Source organism: Pinus tabuliformis, chromosome 8 (genome assembly GCF_031772625.1).
Source record: "Pinus tabuliformis cultivar Carrire ecotype Pingquan chromosome 8, CPIR1, whole genome shotgun sequence".
NCBI classification, from domain to species: Eukaryota; Viridiplantae; Streptophyta; class Pinopsida; order Pinales; family Pinaceae; genus Pinus; species Pinus tabuliformis.
In genome coordinates this window covers 1393711993-1393739421 of record NC_142294.1, presented here as the reverse complement: position 1 = coordinate 1393739421, position 27429 = coordinate 1393711993, and the positions used below count along the sequence as shown (strand labels likewise).

At 40.4% G+C, this 27429-nt stretch overlaps 1 protein-coding gene across 7 annotated transcripts in view; it reads left to right on the top strand.

The window, feature by feature from the left end:
* LOC149240761 (uncharacterized) overlaps positions 1-27429 on the top strand; it is a 399764-nt gene that overhangs the window by 7301 nt on the left and 365034 nt on the right. The gene's annotated exons all lie outside the window — the stretch shown is intronic.

Here is a 27429-nt window from a genome sequence, read left to right as displayed (position 1 = left end):
TGGAATAATTCTTGTTTGAATCGTCCATCTCCTCAAGTCAAGCATTTGGAGAAATTCTTGTTTGAATCATTCAATTGCTTGACACATAGCAGCTAAGAACCCATAGTGGGATTTCTCAAAGACTTATCATTAAGACATCTTTGAAGGGAGTTTCTTGCCTTTTATTCTATCAAGATCATCTATTTACAAATTTATCTCATTTATTTTCAAGTACTCTTATTGAATATCTGCTATTTGAAGAGCTTATTAATTGATCTAAGGGCGGAGGTGTCTTCATACCCTTAGATTAGCCTTGTAAAATTATTTTGTAAATATTTCGTATATAACCCTTGTGTATATATTATTTATTTATTTTGTGAATATATATTTGGGATTTTACTTCACTGTTTGCTTGCAGATTTGAAGGGTAGGGCATAGATCTCTTAAACAAGTTTTTACAGGTGGATATGGCCTCATAAGAAGAGAAACAAATTAATTTTTTAAAGGGCAAGCCCCCCTCCTCCTTTGTGGCCTAAGTTATCAATTTTTTTTGGGAATTTTTGAGGGCTGCAGACCTTTCCTAGTCTCTCTATAAAGCCACAAGCCTTCTAAGGCTACCCTCTGCTCCTAATTGAATTTTCTTTCAAGGGTTTTAAGTGTAATGTTTCTTTTGCAATTTTTTTTGAGGTTATTTCTCATCGGGTTTCATTTTGCAGACCTGAGGTAAATTTTCTGGTGAGACCGCAGGCTCTTTCTCACTTCCAAAGTCCGAGATCTGTGACTCTGCATCTTATTTGGTGGTTTTATAAATTTTTTTGAAGCCTTTTCTAGCAGGCCACAAGGATTTTTGAGTGGATTTTGGCATAGTCGTAAGTGCAAAGGGTTTCATTTCTATTGAAATCAATTATTCCTAACCCTCGTTTTTTTGTAGTGAAACCTAACCATTTTCATGGCAGGGCTTTCATCATATTTTGGGCCAAGGATCCATTCTTGAAACATTTGATTCATTGGAATTTTTTTGGAGAAGCTGCATAGATTTCAAGGCCTTTTTCCTAAAGGCCGAGAGTTCCAGGGAGTTTCTCTTTGGACTGGTGCGAAAGGGCTAGTTGAAGGAGGTTTCAATGATTTTTTCTGAGTGGCTTAAAGCCCTGAATGTTATCAAATTCCACCATAAATTTTATATAAACTTCAAATCAAATTTTGTGATCATTTCTGGGCTAGACCGAGATCCTTTGTAGCCTCTAAATCACCAAGGCTGTGAGCATTTTTGACTGTCAATTTATCTCTTGTTGAGGGCCGTGAGCTGGTGAGGGTTTGATCAATTGTTTTGAAGAATTTTTAATTGCAACCATAGGTGGATCGACTTTGTGGCTCAGGGAGAAAGGTGTTGTGAAGATCTTTTTGTCATTGTAATTCTCCTTAGAAGCCCTCCTCTTTCGTCTGGAGGGCTTCCTCTCTGTAATATCTAATAAAAGGCATCATTTTGTTTGAGGGAGCGTGGGATTTTCCCATGGTATCCTTGCCTCCTTCCTAGGAGGAGTTACTTGTGGTTCTGACTGACTTTCCTTTGCTTGCATTGGTTAGCTAGATCTAGATCTAACTGTCATAGTTTTAGATCTGATTTTTAATTCCTTTCATTGCTTTCATTAGATCAGTTTCACGTGCATTGCATTTCAAATCTAAACTCCTCTTTGGATTGCTATTGATTTGATCTTATTGCAATTTGAATCTGGTTTACATATGAGGATCTCTTGTTTTGTCTCATTTGTGCCTAGGTCTTAAAATAGTATATTTTCAAAACACATTAGCAATCTCATCTGCCATCTAAAATAACTACTTGTGCTTACATTTGCTCTCAAAGCCTCCTAAGATATTTCATAAGCATTAACTCATTCCACCCAGGAGCAATTTCTAAATTAAAAGCACTTGGATTGGCATTATTCTCTAATGCTTTGTTTTATTGAGTAAACCTTATATGCTTCATTGATTATTTGGATAATCTAATCTTGTGTTATAAGTTTTATCATCATCTTGTGAATTAACATTTCTTTATTGAAGCGTATTGATTTATCTTGTATCTCATTGAAGCATTGCAGTTTTACATCTCATTTTGCATTTTAGAGCTAGATTTGCATTCTTAAAATCTACCTCCAAGCATAAGCTTGGTTGAATAGAAAGATAGGGCCACCTTTTCCACCATTCAATATGATGAGCTTGACCCTTAAACATGGTTAAAACAGGTGACCTTGCAGTTCTCTTGTGGGCAATCCCTTGTAGGAACGGAGGCACTTGGGTCATTAGAAGTCTTGGGTAGGTATCGTTAATGAGGCCTTAGCCTCCTTCCCCAACACTTCTTTCTACAACCTTGTTTAAGACTAGTTTCTAACAATTGAGGAGAAGGCCTTCACCTTAGATTAGGCATTGTAATTAAAATTTACCATGATCCTTGCATCTCACATAGATAGATCTTGCATTTTATCATCTCATTTGGGCATATTGTTAATTGTGAGCATTTTACTCTACTTGCAATATTTCATTACTGCTCCTGTACTTGTCATTTAATTCCTTGCTCATTGTCCATTGACATTGTCATATCTTATTTGAGCCTTTCTCTTGAAGTGGAGTGCAAGCTTCTTTCATCTTTGCAAGCTATATTTTTTGCTCATATTTCAATATTGTCCTATCTTTTGTACTAACACTTGCCTTGTAGCATTGTTGTTATTGTAACTTGAAGGATTCATTTATTTGCAAGTATCTTGATTCATATTTGAGCACCGTTTCAAGGCATTGGTCTATCATTTTTTACATCTTGAGTTTGTCATAATCTTAATTGAATCTATCTTATATACCTTGCTCATAGACACTTACACTTGCTCTCATTGATAATCAAGTTACATTAATAATAATTGCCTTGCCCTTAGATCTCTTAGACTTGTTGTTGCAAAAAGTTTCCCATCCTTTAGGGACTACCCCCCTTAGCTTCCCTAGGAGAGAGCTTAAACAAAGTGAGTAGGGAATAGGTGACAACTCTTGCTCTGAGCGTTGTGCCTTAAAGATTATACCTTGTGGGTTTGGAAACTTTTCCCACACTTAGGTGTACATCTTAGGTGACGACATTGATTAAACTTGTATCTAGGGACTTTTAGGCTAATATTAGAGTTTGTCCCTCTCATACAAATAGAGGAGAGGATCATGTCATTTGAATCATCATCACTTGGACTATTTCGACTCTCCTTAGGAGATGTTCGACTTCTTTTATCTTTGGAGAAATGTGACCTATGGATTACTTTGCATATTGGAGCTACTTCCTTGTCTTTGGAGAAGTTATCTTGGATCAATATTGGATTGTGCATTCATTTCATCTTGTAAGCCAGCTTTGTTATTGAAGAATTTTTTATTTGATGTCTAATGTATGGAATGTATTGGTTATCTAGGTTTTTTCTATTGCACCATTGATAATTGAAGATTAATTGTAAAAAATCTAGATATTCTCATTGTATGCATTATTCATGTATGGAATGTGAATGGTAATCCCCTTGTTGAACTCTTGTTATAACTCTCCCAAGTGTCTGGATCCCTCACAAAGATAATAGCTAGGGTTTTGTGCTAGGGCATCAAAAAATCATTACTCCTTAGCAAGATTTAGCTAATCTTTAATCCATAGATTCCATCCACCCAAGGACTAGGCGTCTAATTGGTGATCAAACTTTATCTCATCCACAAATTGAATTTCACTCTCCTTTTCTCTCTATTTTCAGCGCTCTTAAGGATAAGTGACCCCACTTAGGGCTTGGTGCAAAATTGTCTATGAGAGGAGTTTTTAGTATTGAAAGGATTCAACATCAAGAGTAGGATTGGTTGCCGCAAAATCATCCACCTTGGTGGCTAATCCATCCATTTTTCACCTTTTTTCTCTTTCCCTAGTTAATTTACCCTCAGAGAAAGCCTAGGTTGGTTAAGCTTCAACTTGATGACCTTTTGAAGGTTTCATTATCATATACCATTGGTTTGCTAATATTCATTGTTGGAAACCTTTTCCTTGGTACCTTGGTCCTTGACCTCAGGATTTTCCATTTTGCATGCTATCACTGAAACTCTAGGTCTAGCATGCCCTCACTTGGCCTCTCTAAGGGATGCAAATTACCCTATTCTCATTGGTTGAGCCTTCTACCTAAGTAGAGCCATCCTTTGGAAGCCTATTGTGTCACCTTAAACCTCTAAGCCTAGAATATATCTCACAAGTGACCTATCTACTGGGAATCCTCCCATTGGTGAAAATCCATAAAGAGTAGGGGGTAGTGGTTGTGGTGATAATGGACCACACCTCATTGTTGTCACTTAGTCTAGTGCTTGCATTGTAGAGCATCCCTCTACAAGGCTTGCTACATTTTGAGGCAACAATACCTAAAGAAGGTAGAGAGAGAAAACTCTTGAATCCCAATATAGGCATTGATAACATCCTCTGATCTCATATTGTGGGGGCACCTATAAATAATGTGCATCTCTGTCTTTGGCTCCTATAGGTGGCATATTTGGTAGATCTTATCCAAGCATGGTATATGGTGCTAGAGTTTATGAGAACCAACTCAGAATTGTCCCAAAGGGATCCTAAGCGAATACATCCAATTTCTACACGTGTAAGGGGGGCTGACTATGATGCCATCTTGTTTTTCCAAAAAGTGCTCTAAGTATAAGGACATCTTTGAGCCCATGTTCATTAGAAGTGAGGTCCAAGTGACATCAATGTAAAATCCGTAGATATCCTCTTTGATGTTCTAATTCAGTGTTTGTTGAGTCAGCAAGAGATGGCTCAGTGCATCAAGGGATAATTTGAATGGGGAAGGCGCTATGGTGAGACAATGACGAGAGAAACCAAGATACCTCTAAGAACCAACCTTGAACACTTCTTGAGTGGGGGGAGGCGGGGGTGGCAGTTTGAGGCGAGTGCCTCCGATGAGCAAGGAGCAAGACAGGGATAACTCTCTCTTTCGGTGGCGAAGTCTTTGAAAAACTCGACTCTATGGAGGAAAAATACCAAACGAAAAATGACCTCAAGGCAAAATAGGCGGACACCGAACTCTGTTTGAATGATGGATTGTGGAATTGTCCTCTTACTACGGATGATGCATTTGAGAAGCAGGGCCTGGACTCTCTCTAAGCTGACTGACCTAATCTGTCTGTAGCAAAGATCCATCAAATATAAAAAAGAAAATGCTCAATCTATCTTCAAATAGAAACTAATTCACCAAGGACAGTGTGGCACTCTCAAAATATTAAGAGACCAAACCCATATAATAGAGTAGTAATATCCATATGATTCTTTCTCCATGCAAATCTCAAAATATGTGAAGATTCTTATAAAAATAGTAGTGTGCTCAAGTACCAAATCAAATATCCTCATCAAGATTAAAACAAGATGTGAACAAAACCCTTCCAAAGTTGGAAGTTGATTATCTAGTGGTGCACACCACCTAAGTTAGTATGCTTAGATAATGGTGAGATAAAATAATGATTAAATAAAATGGAATTGGACATGAAGGGAGGGCACATGCATAACTAACACTCAAAAACTCAAACTCCTCAACATATGTGTCAAATGAATTAAACACTCCATCAAGGTGTTATGTGATTGTGAACAAGCCATCGTAACCCTAATGAATTATCATGAGGGTAACCACTTTCTATTTTTGTTGTTGTTGTTGTTGTTGGGTGTATTGCTTGAACATATGTGCAAAAGGGGAGTGATACCCTGAAGTTATGTTCCTTGTGCATAATAAGTTGTATTTCCTATTTTTTTGGGTTAATTTTTTTTTGTTAAATTGAAACTCAGAGAATAAGGCCTTGATTGAGGTTTAGAACCTAGAAATAAAATAGGCCAATAATGTAGCACTTTAGCCTTATGTTTGGGTTTGTAATCAATCGTAGAAATATCCAAGCCACTTTTGCACATCTACACATGGAAAAATATGTTTTATTAAAATATGCCAAATGAGAGTTAAGTTGTCAAGGAAAACTATATCGAAATTAATGAAAATGGGTTGTGTGCCCATCATGAGTGGGTGGGTAAATGATGGAATATGAGTGTCATGAAAATTCTTGTGCTGATAGGTACTCTATAGCTCAATATGGGAGAGATGATGTCACGTAACATTGCATTTAAAAATAGTAAAATAATAATTTAAGTTAACAAATTAAAAATAGTAATAACAAAAGAAATTAATGTCGACCATAATTAAAATACATCAATTTACACCATAATTTTACATAACTTTATATATAGATATAAAGTAACTGAAAGTAAGAAAAAATAATTTACCTTTTAGTATGAGGAAGAAATGCAATTTCTTCACTGCTTAATATGAAGATGAGTTAAAGAAAATTAATTTACTTGTTACTACGAAGGAGAAATGCAATTTCTTCACTACTTAATATGGAGATGAGAGGAAATAGTATTGTTGATGTTACATGATGTGTAATTCATTCTATGTTCCGTTTACATGTGACATATAAAACAAAATTATATTAATAACAACAAATATTTTACTATCAACCATAAGTAAAATATTTCAATATCCATATTAAATAACATAATTTTATATCTACTTTATATATAGAGAAGAATAACATAATTTAAATTAAATTTTTTCTTACATTTTCACTTTCCATGACTATGACTAGGGAGACGTGTAATTTATTTCATTTCTAATATGGAGTTGATATATAAGATTTTAAAAATATCAATAACAAAGAAAAATTTAATGTAGGTTATAAATAAAATATTTCAATAAGCAGGTTGAGTAAAAGATTTTAACATGAAACATATATATAGAGAGAAAGATTGAGAGAATTCTTATTCCATTAATAGTTGCTTTCTAATTCAATGTATGAGAATATTTGTAATTCTTTCAATGCTTAATATGGATTTGATATGTAATATTTTAGAAAATATTAATAATAAAAATAATTAAATGTATGCATACAAGAAAAAAATATGAGGGGGCATGTTTTAATATTTTAATGTGGAGAACGTGCTATTGAGCCATGGTATTGACGCATGGTATTCATGTGGAATATAACCTATTTAAAAGGGGAAATTAAGCCAGCCTAGATCCATCTTAATTTCGGATCTACCAAGTGCTGAGAGAGATCAAATCTCTTGATATGCAAACCTCTTTTAGAGTGAAAAGAGATTTGATCCCTCTCGGTGCTTGGTAAATCCATAATTAAGATGGATCTAGGTTGGTCCAGGTAAAATGGAAATATGATAGCATAATGGGTGGTACTAAGGACATATGATGGATGGATAATGAAAAGGGACATGCATTTAAACACACCACTAGGAGATACACCACCAAGCTAGAGGACACTACAACTAGGAAAGCACTTGAACCCACTAGGAAATGACGAAGAGAAAAGAACAACAAGAATATAATGAGCACGAGCTGAGACAAGAGATTTCTACATCAATAATTAGTCATGGAATAGCATCACCAACAAGATGATTATATGTAATATGTTGCTGAAGCAACCTCCAATGATACAATATATGACCATTAAATTTGATAAGCTGAAATGAGCAAAGGAACATGAAAATAATACTGCAAAGTCATCCTGTAATAATACCACCTCCCCTGTTGGTTGACCAAGGGTTAGGTAAACATTGAGGGTAGCACAAAATAGCATATGTGCAATAACAAAATCGCCCTAGATCTGTAATTGCTACATAGAAAGAGTCTGCGGGTATCATCTTGGAAGGTGTCATGAACTGATCCTCAGACATCCCATACAATATATGGTGTAACAATTGGTTGAAGAGTGTGAGTGATAATTTCCAAGCATGATTGTTTAGACAGGGAAGAGTGGTTTTTATGTTGCACAATGTGGGTTTACTTAATTTAGAAGTGTGGCTAGGGGGTTCAGTCTCCTCATTCTTTGTTGAATTTGTTGTGGACCATGGTTTCTTGCGTTGGGTAAGCCCTAAGGTGTTGCTCATCTACAATGGTTATAAATATAAGGAATATGTGCTTGCGTGAATGTCGGCTAGTGGCAAGCCTTAGGGTGGTCTGGCTTGCATTAGTGTAGAGATCTAGGTTGAAAACCCCCAAATGGGGCAAGGATGATGAGGCCAGGTGCGTTTTTGGGGTGACTTTGACAACATAGATATGCCCTCCATAGTGTGGTAGCTTAAGCCAAAGAGACTCTAGGATTTATTTCTTAAAAAAATAATTAGTATGTAGTGGTTTCACAAAATCCATAGTGGTGTAGAGCATGTACAAGTACATAAGGGAAAAAAGAAGGGGCATATCTCGAAGCTCTTTTAAATGATAGAGATTAGAATCCTTTAGTGATTTAAATTTAACCTAGAGAAATTTGTTGGTTGAAACTATTCAAGAGTGTTTTGACTTTTGAGTGAGCCAAGTAAGATGATACTGAGATTGCAAATTGGTGTTTATTGAGAGCACGATTTGACCAACAAGTGTGGATTCATGCTATTGGTACACCAATGTTGCAAAAGGTTGTTTGCATAGAGTTGGCGTAGAAGAATGTTGTCTTCGTGGTGTTGGTACTGCAGAAGGTTGTTTGCATGGAGTTGGCATTGAAAAATGTTATTTGCACTGTGTTGGTATTGCAGAAAGTTATATGCAGGGTGTTGGTGTCACAAAATGTTGTCTTATATGCAGGGCGTTGGTGTCACAAAATGTTTTCTGCATGGTGCAAGTGTTACAAAAAGTTGACTGCATGAAGCTGTTGTTGCATGGAGTTGCTGTTGCAAAATGTTGTCTGCTCAGAGCTAGGATTGAGTGGAAGTACACACATGACAATCTTGTGGTAACAAATGTGGTTTTTGTACCTGTCTGACCCCATGTTTGGACTCTAGAGTGATAAATAAAGTGATGTTGCATAATGCAAAGGGTAAATTGTTGTAAAACTTGGCGTGACATGCATTACCCTTGAAGTTTTTGGTCATGTAGGGCGCGTTGCCCACCATTTTGTGGGTGATATCCCTAGGAGAAAATTATCTCCAAGATGGTCCTCAGCCGACAGCCAATAACCCCTTGTAGCCACCAACTAGCTTGTTGTGCCATTTCTCTGCCACCTGAGCCAGCCATGTGGTCCCTCGCCCATCTGTCTTGATCGTATGTTTGAAGGTGGGCCTCTCAAACCTAAAGGCATGCCTTGTCATTTGGTAATTGAGTATTGTAGTTTACTTATAATGGAAACTTTTGGGCACGAATTAATGGGGGATTCGGTGGAAAGAGTGGGCTAGGTCTGTTCCTCTGTCCCCTAGACCTTGTTTGGATGTTACCCTTGGACCCTAGTCCCGTGGGATCTCTTTTACTGACCTTTGGGCTCTCGGGATGGTACTTCATTGGAAACCTTGATTTTGGTTGCGTGGTCCTGCCCCGTCATCCACATACATTACTCCCCCTTCGCTTATTATAACCCCATTAATCATTTCTCCCACTTGGGTCCACATTCCTCCATTGGGTCCACATAGGTTTAGCCTCCCCTTCCCCTTGCCCACACCTTGGGTTGGGCCTGGAATGATGCCCCCGAGGTTGATGCAGCTGAAAAGAAAAGTAAAAACATTTTTGTTCACATTCAACAGGAAAATGTACCACAAAATGCAAAAGATGGTCGGGACAAACATATTTAGCACATGGGCAAAAACCAATGCATGAGCTCTACCCCATTTTCATGGCCATCACACTGGTTTCTATAGGCCCTAGATGAGCTTCTTTTATCATTCAGGAACCCATGATTGTCCCAACCCTTGGTGGGCAATGAATTGCCCCACCTCAAAGGGGATATCCACTGCTATACTTTACACATCATGCTCCCGAGCAGTTAACCAAAGAAAAATCATAAAAGGCAAAAGGCATATGAAGAAGGGTGGAAAAATCAAGGCTAGGGTAACTCATGTACCACGATTGCTCCCTCTTATACATTATATACCCAAGTGTGGGCTTCCCCTTTATTAGCTACCCTTGTACCTTGGCATGTGACCCAAGATTGCCCCCTCCATCCCCTACTCTGTTCCATCACTTTATCACATGCCACCACCATTTGAAGGATGTACCTTGGACATATCATCCCCTTTAAAAGTAGAAACCACCTAATAGGGTACTTGGTTAACCCCCCTTGGAGCTTGGAGACATTAGCACATGCCAAAGCCCACTATGGAAGGGCATGCCATTATGAAGTACCCACCTGTTGTCCATGGTTTGTAAGCTCTTTAACTTGATTCCTTCAAATAATTTGTTGTACTGGAAGACAAGGGGATGCATTGGATCTTATGTAGGATTGCAGATGGTCTCCATTTTGGGTTTGGTCTCCCTATACGGGGTCCTAACTCTCTAGAGGGCTACATTGGCACATGTTAGGGTTTTTAGAGAGCCATGGGCCTCCACAATTGTAGACAACATTCCATGGACCCCCAGAGATGTTCAAAGATTGCTTGAGTTTCATCTATTGGACAAAGAAGATGCACCTGGTTCCCCATGCCTAGCTGGCCCCACAGTTGTATCATGCACTTGGCAAATGACCCAGGCCTTGCATGATGATGTGGCATCACTTATGCCATCATCCGAGCCCTTGCAGATGGTCTACAGGCATCTTTGATCTATTTGGAGACCCACGAGGACACTTGTGTGCCCCAACACCCATTGGGAGCACCACAGGTTTACTTTTCGGAGAACAAAGGGCCAACCCCTTGTCCACTACTTTCGGGAGTCCTATTTCACATTTTGGCACCTATGGACTTCATTAGGCCTCCTCTTAGGCCCAACAACATGCATTATTGATCATTTGACCTCTTGAGATGCTTATTCTTTTGTTTATGAGCTAGTTTTGTGGGCTTGTCACCAAAAGTTAGTTATTTTGTATGTTATTTTATTTTAGGGGCTAATTAGGCCTAATTAGCTAAATCAAACTCATTTGATGTGTATAAATACAAGTGATGTGAATTCATTTTAGCATCATCACTTAGATTGGACCTGTATCTCTCTAGAGAACTTCGCTAGCCTTCTTCGAGGACAAATTTTGGAGCATGGAATGAATTTTGATGTTTGGATTATTTTCTCGTCTTGGAGCTTCTTGATTGGCAAATTCTTGATGGTTGTATATACTCTTAATACATGTAAGTGCAATTTAATGCTATTTTCTCTTTCTATTTTTGTCACATACATTGTTGCTAGGATTTAGCTATACTAGGGCTAATTTACTGCATCCATTTATGTGAAGTTGTGGAAATCCGGTTTCTAGATAGTGATGCTTCATGGATGGGCCATGTATTATGAATGAATGTTCTTAGAGATGCTTCATTGGAATTCATTGTTAAGCCATAAATTTTGCAAAACAAAGTATAAAGCTCTTGAAGCTGCTTTTGTTGCTGCCCTAATGCTATGCAGAGTTATCTTTGAGGTCTCCTTGACACAAGAAATTCAATATCCATAGTCACAATTACTCTTGACTCCAAATATCCATAGTCACAATTACTCTTGACTCCAAATCTCCCCAAAGGATTAGGCACTGGTCCACCATAAAGGTGATCACCTTAAACTTATTTTCCTTCTCTCACCTTTTCTTTTCTAGGTCTAGCCCTCTAGGTATCCTAGGGCATCATTTATCTTGCAAACCACCCACTGAAAAAATTTGATCTCTTGGCATCCTCTGCGTTGGGGTTTCTCCTAGGCACCCTCCAATTTTGAAGCAATTCTGACGGTGGGATTGTGAGATACCTCAAGCCCTAGCCTCAAGATCAATCTTGCCCTTGGTTTCCTTAGGCTAAAGACCTCATTGGGATCCTCACATTGTCTTGCACTAAAAATTCTTCCTTTGGTCCCTTTCTCCCTCTGGAATAGGTCAAGCATATCCTTGGTTGCTAAACCCTACCCCCTTGACCTAACCCCGGTTCCACTTGGTCCCGTGTGGTCCCATACACTATTAAGGATAATCCTTCAAGGATCACTTGGAATCCAAGCTTTCATAAGAATGTTAAGGCCTAGGGACTTCCATTATAAGATACATACCCTAAACTTAAACCTTGAAATTCACCTTAAGCCCTTCCTCGAGAGCTTACAACCTTGCCTTCCAAAGCAAGCAAGCCACATATTTGAGCCACTTGTGAATAGGCTTCTAGGATCACCCCTCACCCTATCATTGGTCCATCCATTTCGTGATCCTTATCACAACGGGTCTCCTCCCATCAGGGAAAGTTCGTAAAGAGTAGGGAGCCTTAGCCGAGGTGACAATGGGTTATTGCTCCATTGTTCCCCTTAGCCTAGTAGTAGCCCTTCAAGGATCCCCTTTTAGGACCCCTACTTGTTTGAGTGGTAACACTTCTGGCACTGTTGCCGGGGAGGAAGCAGGTCTACCTCCCTAGTGAATCATTAAGGAATTGATTCATTGACGACATCTTGTAATATTCCTCTGGCGACTCTACAAACATCCTTCTTAGAATGGAAGACCCTGAAACCATAACCTATCATCGAAGAAAGGATGAAGGACCCCACACTCCATTCTTTGATAAAAGGATTAACATATTGAAACAAAAGCACAAGTTCTTCATTCCTCTCAACCTTTCAAATATGATTGGGGCCCTATTTAGTTCTTTGCCTGAAGATCCTGATAGACCTAAGTTCATTGGAGAGAAAGATCCCCAAGAGCATCTTTTAAAGTTCGAATACCAAACATGTGATGCATCTTACAATGAATGTAGCTGTATGATTGCCTTTGCCACAACCTTAATAGGAAAAGCCCAGGTATGGTATCTATCCCTTCCCTTGTCCTCCATCTCTTCATGGGAAGGATTTGTTGAAACATTCGAAAAGGGATGGTACCATAAAAAAGACGTAGTCCAACTATACAAGGGTCTCCTATCCACTGAGAAGGGTAATGATGAATCCGTTGCCGAATTCAACCACAGGTTTAACATGATTATTCGTTCTATTCCCCAAGAATTAGCTCCTCCAAAAGAGGTGGCCTTAGCTGCTTACTTCAACGCTTTCACAGGGAAATTGGCCTTCGATTCTAGGAACAAGAAACCCACTAGTCTCTTCCAAGCTCAAAATATCGTGTTTGATCTGGATCAAGCCATGAGGCAAACTTCCATCAACATGTTACAAGTTGAAGAAGACAACTCATCTGATGATGAAGATTTTTACCATAACAAGGATAACACATTACCCAAAGATAAAGGAAGAACAAAGAAGGGCCACAAGAAGGAGCCCCCTGATCTTGCCATAAGAATCCCTCTAAGGTTAGCCTTGAATATGAGTGATCCCTTTTACATTGCTTTTGGAATAAACGACCACACCTTAAGAAATTGTATTCTAAATTCTGGTAGCCCAATTAACATCATGTCCTCAAGCATTATGAGGAAGCTTGGACTTAAGCTCTCAAAGGAATGTCCCACTAAGATGATCCTAAATTGTGATGAGCTTAAAGTATGTGGAATAGTGGAAGGAGTAAAGGCCTTTTTTCATACATATCCAGAAAAAGAATTCTCCATCAACATAGTCATAGTCGAAATGAGCCCTGCATGGGGGATGATTGTGTCTAAGCAATTGATTGAAGATCTAAACTTATCCATTAGTGAAGATAGCTCCATTATATACCTCCCTTGGAAGGAGAATTCCTATGTATCTATTCCTAGACATGTATTTTCTGCCCCCATGATTGCATCCTCCCAAGAAATTGACAATGATTTAGAGGAAGAAAATTATCAAATTGGGGAATGGGGGATTTTCAAGAATGGACATACCAACACTCCGCCCCCTCCTGGACTGTGGGTGATGTATTTCGATGGAGCACACTCTAAATTTGGGGCAGGGGCAGGCATTGTAATTATCTCCCCATCTGAAGAAAATTTACTATTTGCCCTAAGACTCCAATTCACTTGCACCAACAATATTGCCAAATATGAGGCCCTATTATTAGGACTTGAAGCAGCCAAGTCAAGAAAAATTCAACAACTACTCATAATAGGAGACTTCGACCTAGTGATCTCGCAAATAAGGGGTACCTTTGATACAAAAGATGAAAGAATCATTCATATGATCGAGGATTTTAAAGAAATATCTTTCCGAGCCCTAGATCGACGCCTGAACATGGCCAATGCCCTAGCTATAGCTGCATCTACTTCCTCAATCATTCCTAGTGATGTTTCAAAAAGAGGAAAATGTATAATCGACACAATCCATAGACCCTCTGTCCCTGATTATGAGGACCATTGGCCCATTTTTGAAGATGACCAAGACATAAACAACTTCCTTCAAGACCATGAAGACCCTCTTAGGAGAGATAAGGATATAATCAATGAACAACATTTTGATAGGAATGATATCAGCATAACCAAGCATGATGACCAAGAACCACCTAATACGTTGGACCTCAACCTAGGATCCGAAACTTCCCCTCAAATTATCAAAATTGGAAGAAATCTATCCAAAGAAGAAAGAGATGAACTCGAGAAACTGTTAAGAGAATTCAAGGATGTTTTTGCTTGGTCTTACGATGATTTAAAGGCCTATAGCCCCAAAATCATTCAACACACCATTCCTCTCAAAGAAGGGGTGAAACCCGTCAAACAAAAGTTGAGGCGAATAAATCCCAAGCTTGCTCCCTTGGTCAAAGAGGAACTCCAAAAAATGGTTGATGCATGAATCATCGCCCCCATACGACACTCATCTTGGATTTCCAACCCTGTGATCACTCGCAAGAAGACTGGTAACATTAGGATGTGTATTGACTTTAGGGATCTAAATTGTGGGTGCTTGAAGGATAATTACCCTTTGCCTAACATGGAGAACCTCCTGCAAAGAATAACTGGGTCTCAAATGATGTCATTTTTGGATGGTTTCTCTGGATACAATCAAGTCATTGTAAAAGAAGAGGATCGCCTGAAAACCACCTTCACTATACCATGGGGAACATACATGTACCTTAGAATGCCCTTTGGTCTCCTTAATGTTGGGTCTACCTTTCAAAGGGCCATGGATTTTGCTTTCAGGGACCTCATTGGAAAAATCATGGAAATTTATCAAGATGACTTGACCGTTGCTTCCAAAGAGAGGAAAGACCATTGCAAACACCTAAGGAAGGTATTCGAGAAATGTAGACAATACAACATATCTCTCAATCCTAAGAAGTCAATCTTTGGTGTTGACAAAGGTAAATTGCTTGGGCATGTGGTCTCCAAGGATGGGATTAGTATTGACCCCGAAAGGATCCAAGCAATCAAGGATATCCCTCCTCCCAAAGACCAAAATGCTCTAAGATCCTTCTTCGACAAGATCAATTTTGTAAGAAGGTTTATACCAAACTTTGCCGAAATTGTTAAGCCCATGAATGATCTCCTAAAAAAGGATACTCCCTACATATGGAATCATGCAACAAATAAAGCCTTCAAAGAAATCAAAGAAAGGATTGCCTCTGCTCCCGTTCTAGTTAGCCCTGACTACGCCAAGGATTTTATCATCTATTCCTTTGCCTCTAAAGATACTATCACAGGCATACTTATGCAAAAGGATGATGAAGGGAACGAAAGGCCCATAACCTTTATGAGCAAACCATTGCGTGACACTGAGACAAGGTACACAATCACTGAAAAACAAGCATATGCCCTTGTCAAATCTATCAAGTATTTTAGGGCTTATGTGGGGTATAACAAAATATATGCTTATGTCCTGTATCTTGCTTGTAAAAGATGTGCTGTCACAAACAGACTGCCTTGGATCCAAGGGAAAATGGGTATCTAAAATCCAAGAATATGACCTCAACATTTGTCCAAAGAAAGTCATCAAGGGACAAGGTCTTGTTGAAATGTTGACTGAAAGCAACAATGAGGCCATTAGGGAAGGAGAGGAAGAGCAACTATGTGCCACTACTATCGAGCTTGAAGAGGATGAATGGTATAAGGATATTGTTTATTACTTATGCAACTTGTCTGCCCCTCCTCACCTACTTGACCACAAGAGGAGAGCCCTGAGATTAAAAGCATCTAAGTTCTGCCTTACCCAAGATGGACTTGGATGGATGAGTCCTGACGGGGTAATCCTCAAATGTGTTAGTAGGGAAGAATCTGAAAAACTGATAAAGGAGTTCCATGCCGGGTTTTGTGGGGGACATCTACTACTCACAAAATCTTAAGGGTTGGTTACTATTGGCCCACCATCTTCTCTGATACCTTGAATTTTGTAAAACAATGCCAACCATGCCAATTCTTCACTGGAAAACAACATTTAGCTGCCATGCCCTTAGAAAATGTGGTGGTGGATGCCCCTTTCCGACAATGGGGCTTGGATTTTATTGGTGAGTTCAAAGATAACTCGAGCCATGGGTATAAGTGGATTCTCACGACAACTGACTATTTCACTAAATGGGTTGAAGCCATACCAACCAAGAAAGCAATTGATCAAGTGGTTATGGATTTCCTTGAGGATAAAATTATTACCAGGTTCAGAGTTTCCACCAAAACTGTGACCAACAATGCTAAAGCTTTTAACTCTACGACTCTCACATCCCTATGTAATAAATATGGTATAATATTGTTGCATTCATCTAACTATTACCCTAAGGGGAATGACCAAGCTGAATCAAGCTACGAAAACCTCATAAGAATTATCAAAATAACCATTGGTGATCCTAAGAGGGAATGGGATAGCAAGATCAAATATGCCCTCTGGGTTGATCGAATCACAATGAAGGCATCTACTGGATTTAGCCCATTTCAACTAGTATACGGGTTTGAGGCCAAGCTACCTATGCAACTCCAGTTACCCACCCTTGAGTGTCTAAAAGCTTTCCTCGATCAACAAGATGCTATACAATCTCGTATTGATCAAATCATTGAAAGCAATGAAAATAGAAGGAAAGCCCTTGACCAGCTTGCCCGTAGTCATAATAAAATGAAAGCTTCTTTCGACAAACACACACAAAGCAAAACCTTCAAACCTGGGGACCTTGTGCTCTTATGGGACAAAAGAAGGGAGAAGCCTGGTATGCACAAGAAATGGGACAACCTATGGGTAGGCCCGTTCAAGATAGTTGACATGGCAGGGATAAATTCATACCATTTAGAAACCTCGCAGGGAGAATCCGTTCCCCTTCTCGTGAATGGACAACTCTTAAAGGAGTATTTCCCCAAGGGCACTTGACACTGTACCACATGCATGTTAGAGTAGGATGCATTGCATGCTGATTTTTGCATTAGAACTAATGTCATATGATATTGCTCATAGTAGATTAGCTGCATTTAGATTAAAATTTGCACATTTTATTATTTGTTGATTTTACGGCCTAACATTAAGCATGGGTGATCATAAGACACCGTACAAACATGCTGCCCCATGGGTTTAGTCTTTGATATGTACAGGTAACAGGTCTACGGTAACCAAGAGATTGCTGGTGTTCACGTGACCTCCCATTCGAGTAGCTTTGCCCACTTTTCGTGAGATCATGTCCCAATTGAGCCAGATGTTTCCACCATTTTGTGGGTGATATCCCTAGGAGAAAATTTTCTTTAAGATGGTCCTCAGTCGGCAGCCAACAACCCCTTGCAACGACCAACTAGCTCGTTGTGCTACTTCTCCGCCACCAACTTTGATGTTTTGATTATGTTTATGAACATCAAATGTCTCTAAGCATATTGATCGAGAGTGAACAATTGAATTGTTACATTCTCTAAAGAGATACAAGTCCAATCCAAGTGATGATGCTAAAACGAATACACATCACTTGTATTTATACACTTCCAATGAGTTCGATTTAGTTAATTAGGTCTAATTAGCCCTTAAAATAAAATCAATGAACTAACTGGCAGGCTAAGTGAAAAGTAACTTTAATTTTATAAAGTGAAAATATTATAAAGTGATTTTATAAAAGTTAAAAGGGTAAAATGGCGGCAAAAGTGGCCACAAGTTTATAAAAGAGAAAAAATGAGGAGTCTCTTCTTATTCTTTCACATGCATTTTCAAAAAATAAACTCTTGGAGAGTTTTGGAGAAGAAACTTAGGGTTTGAGAAACACTAGCCGCCATAGCTAGCTTCGGTGTTGAAATTAGACACTCTAGTTGGTCTAGAGGGTGAAATCACTCAGATTTTACCATTGTGCTTCAATGGAGTAAAGGATTTGCAAAAGATTTCGAGTTAAAGAGGTCTTATTAGTTGATTTTATGTTCTAATATCGTGTTTATCATATTTCTTGGTAGATTGAAGGAAACCCGTTGTCGCACAAAGTGTCTAGGCACCGCGACAACACTCAGAGTAAGGGCTGTCACTCTAATCCTTACTCACTTCGTTTCGACTCTGTCCTAGATAAGTCAAGGGGGGTAGTCCCTAAGGTAAATGGATGAGGTGGAACACGAGCTCTAGGAGATTTTAAGGATGAACAACTTGATGAATTTAGAATAAGTCTCGGTCAATTGAGATAGATAGACACAATCACAAGATAAAAATGACTACATACCAGTGCCTTTAATTTGAATTAACCAAAGACTAAATAAATGACAAGTCACCCAGAGCAATTTATAATGTGGCAAAGCGACGATCATGAACAATTAAACTTAAAATGCTCAAAACTTTAACATGCAGGATAATCTAGCAAAATTATCTTTCTCCAACAATCAATATGATTTAAAACATTTATCGCACCTTGACCATAGAAAAATCATGAGAATTGCATTTAATCACCAAATAACACCAAGGAACTTTAAATTAGAATTTTAATTATTCCTTAGGAAATTAGTTGAATGAAGAAATCAAAATATGACAAAGTAAATCAAAAGGGTTAATAAATTGAAATTTTAATGGGCCATAGGCCACATTAAAATTCTTAATATGAAAGTGCAAATCCTCTTTTAATTTAATATTCCTTGCTCACCAAATATTCTTTTTTAGATTCTTTAAATGTTTTAGATTTTTTTCTAAAATGTTTTCGATTTTTAATTTTTAGAAATTTATATTTTTAAATGTTTTAGATTTTTAATTTTTAGAATTTTAAATAAAAAAAAGAAAAAAGAAAAAATCAAATGTCAAAAGACTATATATATTTTTTTAAATTTTTTTTTTTTTTTTAGATTTTTGAAACTTTTATATTTTTGAATCAAAATCAAAATCATAAATTAAAAAATAAAAATGAAAGGAAATCGAATCAAAATAAAAGTGAAAACAAAATCAAATTTTTTAAAATTTTAATGAATCTAACTAAAAATTTGTTTAAATGAAATCGAAAATTTAAGAAGAAAGAACTAAACCTAAATCCTAATGAAATATAAGAAATAGAAATAAAAAAAAGAACTAACCAAATGTATATACATACAAATAAAAAAATCGAATGTTTTGTATTGGCTGTGCAGGTTAACGACAGTGAGGGCAGTGACGATGGAGGAGAATAAACACAACGATAGGAGGCTGAGGGAGCTGGTTTGGAATGCAGATCGGGTTAGGTAGTCACGATTTGCAGGTTGAGGAACATGGAGCATGGACAAAATTTCGAAGGATTATTGTAGATTGAAGAGCGTGGGTGTAAAGGATCCGACAGAAGATGGAGCTGCGAGGGGATAGGTTGCAGCAGCGGAAAAAGGTTGTCGGCCTTAAATTTTTTTTCGATATTTTTCTGCAGAACAGAAATGAAAACCCAGGAAGCAGAGAGGTAGCCAAAGAACCGAAGATAAATTTCCAGATCAAGATGTTATATTTTTGCTTGAGATTTACCAGTGAAACCCTTAAAAATTTAAATTATTTACAGGTAAAAAAAAAAGAAAGAAAAAAGAAAAAAAAACCATTGGACTGCAAAAATGTGGATAGAATCCCTGCAAAAATGATGTTGATGGACCCCAGAGATCTAGATCTTACCCTTCGGGGCCTAGATCTGCACTTTACACAGATGTCTTCCTCGTATCTGCAGTTGCACGACAACAAGAAACACCCAAACGATATATACAATGATAAAACTAAAACCCAGAAAAACCCAAGTCAGAAAACCAAAAATAATTTATAGATTACAAAAATAGTAGATCTATTAGATCTGAGGAGTATGAGTCCAACTCTGCTTCCAGATCTGATAATCTAAGGCTCTCAACAACCAGATCTATCAATTTCCTACATAAAAAATTAAAATTTTAAATTTTAAAGGAGGTGCTTAGCTCAAAACCCTTCATGCATCACCAATAAATATCTTATGTTGGGCGCGAGATCCCCCAAGAGTAGTTTTGGGGCTAAAAGCCTATATTTTAGTCAAATTTTGTAATCCAAGTGTAAAGACTCCGCATATTGTGGTCGCGGAGCGCGTAGGTGTTAAAGAGTCATAGGGTTGTTCGCCCTTATTTTGGAAATGTAATGTCGGTTGTAAAAGATCTACCAATGGTTCGCGGACCATGGAATTGTATAACAAGAGCTAAGCTCTAAGTAGATAAAGAGACATCGAACATGTAAGAGAGTCATAGCTTAGAGCAAGAAGTCTAAGTTTGGGTCGTAGCGTAGGTAGAGGCTCTGCGGTTGAGTGCGCAGAGGCCTAGGGTAGAAGTCCACAGCTAAGTGCGCTGACCCCTGCAGCTGAGTGCGCAGGGCGGGTCGAGTTTGTAATCGTCTGGAATTATCAATAATGGGAAGTATTCTACAATTTTTGCGTCTTTATTTCCTGTTTATGCATTTTTTTATGTTGGGTATGAATTTCATTTATAATGCTTATATGATGCGCGAATGTATGTAAATGTGTTGGATAAGTGAACACAAGTAAGAACATCTATTTATGCGAAGCTAACTAAGATCGATTAATAAGATAAGTAAGACACTTAGCCTAGCTTGGGAGATATCGGAGTTCATTGCCCTAGCAGCGTGAAAGTCCCTGAGCCGCAGGTTAGGGCTGTGCGAAAGCTAATTGTACCCTTCCGCGAAGGTACTGAAGGGTGGAACAGAGGGCTAAGCAACTTGCGTGGAGGCAGGTATAGTCGGAATAAACCGACATCACAACCATCTCAAGGGTGCAGAAATTTGGTTCTAGCATCTCCCCATACTGCTTGGGGTGAGACTTCAGTGCGCGCTCTTTGGGCTGATGCCAAAAGGGCTATTAGTGTGGGATTTGTTTGGCTAACTAGCGCTGAACCTGCGTCAGACCCCCTCAACCCAACAAATGGTTTCATTGCCGAGAATGGAATCTGCGTAAGAGATGTTTGACGTCGTATCACTAGAATCCAACTAAGAAGGAGATTGGAGACTGGTTGGATAGAAAAATCCACGAATTCGCGGCACAGGAGAATAGAAACCCGCAACTGACAAAGGAATAGTGGTTGGACCAGTACCTGTATACAGAGATCCACGAGATCTTTTTCTGCTCTTTCCCTATTGAGCTATACGAGTGGATCACGAAGCTAGCAGATAGCCAAGGAAGGTGGAAACTTGATAGTCCTATTGTGTGGACCCCAGAGCTAGTGCGAAGGTTGGAAGCATCAGAGGATAAGATCGCCTGTGCTGTTGATCATTGGCTCGATTGCGTCATAGGAGGATTTGTTACTGAATTCGCGGTCGACACCTCAGTCAGCTATAGCGAGGCAGAGCGACGCTTTTTCAAAGGACCGCAAGGTAAGTACGTAAAATCTTTGAATACTTGGATTAAAATGCTGTTGTGTGAAAAACAGGTTATGCAGCTACCTTGATGTTCGGGACTATGCGAAGTGGAAAAATTTATAGAAACGAAGGAAATAAGGGTCCAGAGTATAGTCCCTTGATTTCACCTCCGTGAAGTGAAGAAGAGGCGATAGCAAAGGTTTCTCACGAAGTGCTATTCAGTTAATAAGACAAGGATTCTCGTGAATACCGCCTCCGCCCACACCACCTCCGACTTCACCGCCATTGCCTCCAACTTCACTCATACCACTTCCACCTCTATTGCAGTTCAGTATGGCAAATACAATGAAGTTGCCTTTGTTCAAAGGCTTGGGAAATGAGGACCCGGACCAATTTTGGTTCGTTGTGAGCGCTGTATGGGAAGTTCAAGGTGTTACAAATGATCACATAAAGAAGGCGACACCGGTTAGTGCTCTGCAAGATCGCGCGCTAACCTGGTATATTAAGTACTTTAACAATAACCCGAATGCTGGAGTAGCAGACATCCAAACAACACTAAATAGGGAATTTAGCAAGCCTAAATATGAGGCGCAGTCGATTGTGGGATTCCAAGAGATTGTGATGTGACCAGACGAGACGCCTTGGGAACTAGATCAGAGGTTGAAATGTACAATCTGCGAAGCCAACATGAATTTGACAGATGGACAGCATCGCGAGTGGTTTGTGGCTTCGCTACTACCACACTTAAGGAGTGCGCTGTCGCAGCAGAAGATAACAACTCAGGCAGAGGCCTTGGAGATTGCCATGAGACTACATGAGACTCTGATGCAAGATCCTAATCTAGGAGTTCAGTAGATCCATGCGCAACTGAAGAATTTGTGCCTTGAGATGCAAGGTCTGAAGCAGGACAGGATGGTTCGACCAGAGGTACGCGAGGAAGTATGGTGCTTGAAATGCAAGAGTTAGGGTCATGACAAAGACCATTGCCCAGTCTTTGCGAATTACCTTGCAGGGGGAGGACTGATGCCTTTAAGGCCGGAAGCTCAAGCAGGACCTAGCGTGGGGCCTGCATTATGGTGCGCTATTTGTCAGGTAGCTGGAAAACATGCCACGGATAACTGTCACTTGCTACAGAAGTATGTACAAGCACTGCAACAACTGTTCTGCAACTTTTGTAGGTCGGTAGGACATGATGAGCGTACTTGCAGGAGCTATGAATTGATGATGGATAGAACTCCCGCCTACAGGGTTCAGGCCGAAACGCGACCCCTTGAGTAGCATGTAGGAATGGCGCGGATAGGATTTCAGGTGTGCGGACAAGGCCGAGGCAGAGGAGGACCTGGTAGAGATCGATGATAGTTGATTTGCTACAATTGCGGAGGACCAAGACACTATGCCTGCGATTGCACTAATCCAACGCATCCGTCGTGCAAGTATTGCACGCTGTTTGATCATGAAACAGAAGATTGTCCTACGCTGATAGCTAGGATACGAGACAAAGGGGCACTACCACCTCCACCGACTCAGAACCTTCAGATGATGAGGTTTGAGCTGTGCGAGGAAAATCCGAATGTAAATATAGTGCTCAGGAGTGGGATCACGACAGGGGATGACAAGGGAAAACAGCCAGAAGACAGTACATGGGTTCGCAAAGCCCCGACGAAAGAGGTTGAGTTTGATTTGGAGCGCGCTCGTGAAACCTTCATGGAAGCTAAGAAGAGCTTCGTTGAGGCCTCCACCTTAGGAAGCAAGGATAAGCCTGAGCTGGAGATGGACCCCTCTATGCTCACAACTTTCCTGGAAACCTGTATGAAGTTACTGCGCGATAGTAAGGTTGTGAAAGGGTTACAAGAACTCATCAATAGATGTGTTGGGACCGCGCTAGGTGAGCCGCGTGTAGTACGAAAAATTGGCAAGCATAAAACGAGGACGGGACGGGAGATGAGACTGACCGCACAAATAAGAGAGTATGAAATGGATCAGGTCATTTTGGACCTGGGGTCAGATGCGAATGTCCTACCAAAGCAGACTTGGGAGCGAATGGGGAGACTTGCGCTGCAATGGTCTCCGATTCAGCTAAGGATGGCGAATCAGCAGAAAATCATCCCCATGGGGCGACTGCAGGGAGTGACTGTGGATATTGAGGGAGCGAGCACGCTGGCGGATTTTGAAGTAATAAAGATAGTGGATGATAGCAATCCCTACCCTGCGCTCCTGGGAATTGACTGGGCTACTGATATGAACAGGGTAATCAATCTGAAGAAGTGAAAGATGATCTTTGAGAAGAAATCACTGCACGTAATAATACCCTTGGATCCTGTTGAAGGATCGCGCTATATGGAACCAGTCCGTGATTATGAGAGTGATGATGATCTGGACTGCATCTATAAGATAACAGCGCGAGACCAAGACTGGGTGAATCCCACCGCGGATGGACGGATTACATGGGATCGCGAGAGTTCCTGCACTTCGGACTTTGACGAAGAAATAGAACATTGGCAGAATCGGTTACACGAAGTAACTACGCTGAATTGCAACATGATGACCCGGTTGCTGCGCTGTGTGTCGTCAGAGGCAAGAAATCTGCCTATTTATGATGGTCTAAATGAGGTAGATATATTTTTGGATGCATTTGAAAGGGAGGTACCAGAAAAGCAACGCTTCCAAGCCTTGAATTGGGCTCTGCGCGCTACGCCCGCAAGATGGTGGGGTACGTACAAGGGAAGCTTTGATGATGGTGCGAATGTAGGAGGATGATGAGAACACGATTTGGGAAGCCTAAGATGCGACTGATAGACAAGTACGACAGGCAGAATGATCCGTGTGAGCATCTGGCCAAATGGACGCAGGGTTATGGAGAAAAGCCCCAACTTGAGTGGGTGCACCTGTTCTTCATACCCTGGATGTTATCCCAATGAATTGGTATGTAGAAATAGAGCTTCGCCATGGGACAGGCGACTGGATATCCTATGCGAAGGATTCATGATGACATTCAGTTTTGAGAACGGGTTTGATAGTATTGATGAAGCGCTACAAGAGGTGAAAGCAACCATCTTTAGGATATTGCAGGATCCTTTAGACCTAATTCAGTGTGAATGGGCTACTTAGTTGAGTCACGCGCTCGAATGTTATAATGTAACCATGAAGTTGAGGATGAGGATCCGCGGAAGATTAACATTCCGGAAACAAAAGGCCACCGTGAGGTTCAAGGACCACAGATTGAGAACCTTGATATAACCGTGCCGGTGAAAACAAAACAAGTGAACATTGGTACGGAGGCAGAACCCAAATTCGCGAAGATTGGAGACTACTGGGACAACGCGACGGTGGATAAGGTCGCTGAATTGCTCCACGAATACCAGGACTTATTCCCTACCAAGTTTACGGATTTGAAAGGAATAATCGAAGATCTAGGAGTGATGAAGATCACGTTAAAACTCGACGCGAAGCTAGTTAAGCAGAGGCCTTACCGCCTCAATCCGAAATACAAGGAGAAGGTCCGCTCAGAGCTAGATAAGATGCTAGCGGCAGGCATCATTGAGCCTGTGGAAGAATCTGATTAGGTAAGCCCTATGGTGGTGCAAGAGAAAAAGCAGAAGGATGAGATAAGGATATGTGTGGATCTCAGAAAACTGAATGACGCTTGTGTGCATGATCCTTTCCCGACTCTGTTCACGGATGAAGTGTTGGACAATGTAGGTGGCCAGGAAGCATATTCCTTCACTGATGGGTTCTCTGGGTACCACCAAATCAAAATCGCGCTGGAGGATAGGAGCAAGACAACCTTTGCGACTGAGTGGGGTTGTTTTCAATACATCGTAATGCCGTTTGGATTGAAGAATGTGCCTGCAATCTTTTCGCGCGTGGTTGTTGCGGCATTCAAGGAATTTATTCATAAGTTCCTGGAGGTATATTTTGATGACTGGACTGTATTTGGGCTGGTTAAGCGCCATGTAGCAAGCTTGCGCCTGATGCTAGATACCTGCCGAAGATACCAGATCGCGCTCAATCTCAAGAAGTGTTTATTTTGTGTTCCTTTTGGGAACTTATTGGGGCATGTGGTTTGCAGACAAGGACTGATGGTAGACCCCGCGAAGATCGTGGTGATACTGAACTTGGAAGCGCCGAGGAGTGTGAAATAGCTACGCGCTACTCTGGGACATACGGGATATTACAGAAAGTTTATCAAAGGCTATGCCCAGATCACTGCGCCGATGGAAAAATTGTTGAAGAAGGATGTCACGTTCTGCTGGAACGATGACTATAAGAAAAGCTTGGATATATTGAAAGAAAAGATGGTTACCGTGCCGATTCTAATCTTCCTGGACTGGAAGAAAGAGTTCCATGTACATGTTGATGCGTCATGTATAGCGCTGGGGGTAGTACTAACACAGGATGGAGGCGAAGGCTTGGACCATCCTATCGCGTTCACAAGCCGCAGATTATCCAAAGCAAAGAAGAACTATTCTACCACTGAACGCGAGGGGCTAGCTATGGTGTATGCGCTCCAGAAGTACCAACACTACTTGCTAGGAGGCCATTTTAAAATGTATACGGATCACTCCGCGCTGAAGTACCTGGTCAATAAGCCTGTGTTGGGGGGGGGGGGGGGGGGGGAGTGCGAATCTGCAGATGGCTCTTATTGTTCCAAGAGTACGATTTTGAAGTTGTTGTGAAGCCTGGACGATTGAACGCGGGACCAGACCATTTGTCGCGCATCGAAACAGGGGAGGAACCTACTAACTTGGAGGAAGGATTGCTTGACGCGCAGCTATTTGTAGTATGTGTCGCGGATGGTCATTTCGAGGATATAATACACTTCCTAACAATATGAACTGCACCGGAAGGATACTTTGTCCAGCAAAAGAAGGAATTAGTGGTGCGCGCAACATATTTTTCTGTCATTGATGGGCATCTATACAAGATGGGACTGATGAGATATTGTGACGGTATGTATCTGAGTTCGAACGAAGCAGCATCCTCGTGGACGCTCATGGGGGCACTGTGGGAGGACATTATGCAGGGAGAGCAACTGCGCAGAAGATTCTACGCGCAGGGTTGTGGTGGCCAACCCTTCATCAGGATTCAAAAGCATATTGTAAGGTGTGTGATGTATGTCAGCGAACAGGAAGGCCATCATGGAGGGATGAAATTCCTTTGAATCCACAAATGACATTGCAACCTTTCGAGAAGTGGGCAATATATTTTGTAGGACCCATTCAACCACAAGGGAAGACAGGGGCACGGTATATCATCACCGCGACGGAGTATTTGACACGATGGGCAGAGGCACAGCCTGTGAAGGATTGCACAGGCGCGACGGCTGCAAAGTTCCTATTTGAGCATGTATTGACGCGATTTGGATGTCCAAAGATTTTGATGAGTGATTGGGGTACACACTTTCTAAATGAAACAATCAGCGCGCTAACAAAAGAATTTCAGGTATATCACCAGAAGAGCACACCTTATCACCCTCAGGCTAATGGGACGGTGGAAGCATTCAATAAAGTGCTGGAGAATGCGCTGACCAAGGTTTGCAACGCTCAACGAAACGATTGGGACCTACGCATACCTGCAGTGTTATGGGCTTATCAGACGACGTGCAAGAAGTTAATGGGACAGACACCCTTTAGGTTGGTATACGGGGTTGAAGCGGTGATGCCTATGGAGTACATTGTGCCTAGTCTGCACATAGTGGCGCTCACGGGTATGACAGATCGCGGAGCCCTGGAAGAAAGGCTCGCGTAGTTGGATGAGCTTGAAAAAGAGAGATTTTTGGTGGGATTTCACCAGCAGGTCCAAAAGCGGCGTGAAAAGGCATGGCATGACTGACATATTAAGCTGCGCACCTTTAAGGTGAATGACTTGGTGCTATTGTATGACA